We start from the raw sequence: 597 nt of genomic DNA on the forward strand, positions 1-597 counted from the left end.
GTGTGTGTGTGTGTTCAAATTGTTTCATTGCCAAGGAGTAGTTTACGTTCATGTATATTTTTTCATTAAAAAACTAATAGTATAGCCTACATTAGGCCTGATACTACTACTACTACTACTGCTACTACTACTCCTACTACTACTACTACTACTACTAATAATAATAATAATAATAATAATAATAATACGTTAAGGATGGAAGTTGAAACATATATGCACATGCTCAATCATGCATGTAATGGCATTAGGCAATTAAAAAAAAATGTTACAGGATATTCAAACTTGAAAACTTTGTTTTTCTAAAATGTGGGTCACCACAAAATAACTTTATAAAAATACATTTGGGGTTCCGTTTTGTCTTATTTTATGTTCATGGAACTAACACGATTTCAGCTTGGCAGCATATCTTTAATATTTCCTACTGAAGACAACATTTTTCTGTGTCACATTAACTGACAGCATGGATTTTGGGAAGATTTGAAAACTAGGCTACAGATTTTAGTTACAGTACAATTTAATTAAAAAAAAAAAAGTTGTATTAATTTCTGATTGAATCAGCTCCACAAACCCACCTGTGGTGGAGCTTAAACACTTTTG

This window comes from Etheostoma spectabile, chromosome 22 (genome assembly GCF_008692095.1).
Source record: "Etheostoma spectabile isolate EspeVRDwgs_2016 chromosome 22, UIUC_Espe_1.0, whole genome shotgun sequence".
NCBI classification, from domain to species: Eukaryota; Metazoa; Chordata; class Actinopteri; order Perciformes; family Percidae; genus Etheostoma; species Etheostoma spectabile.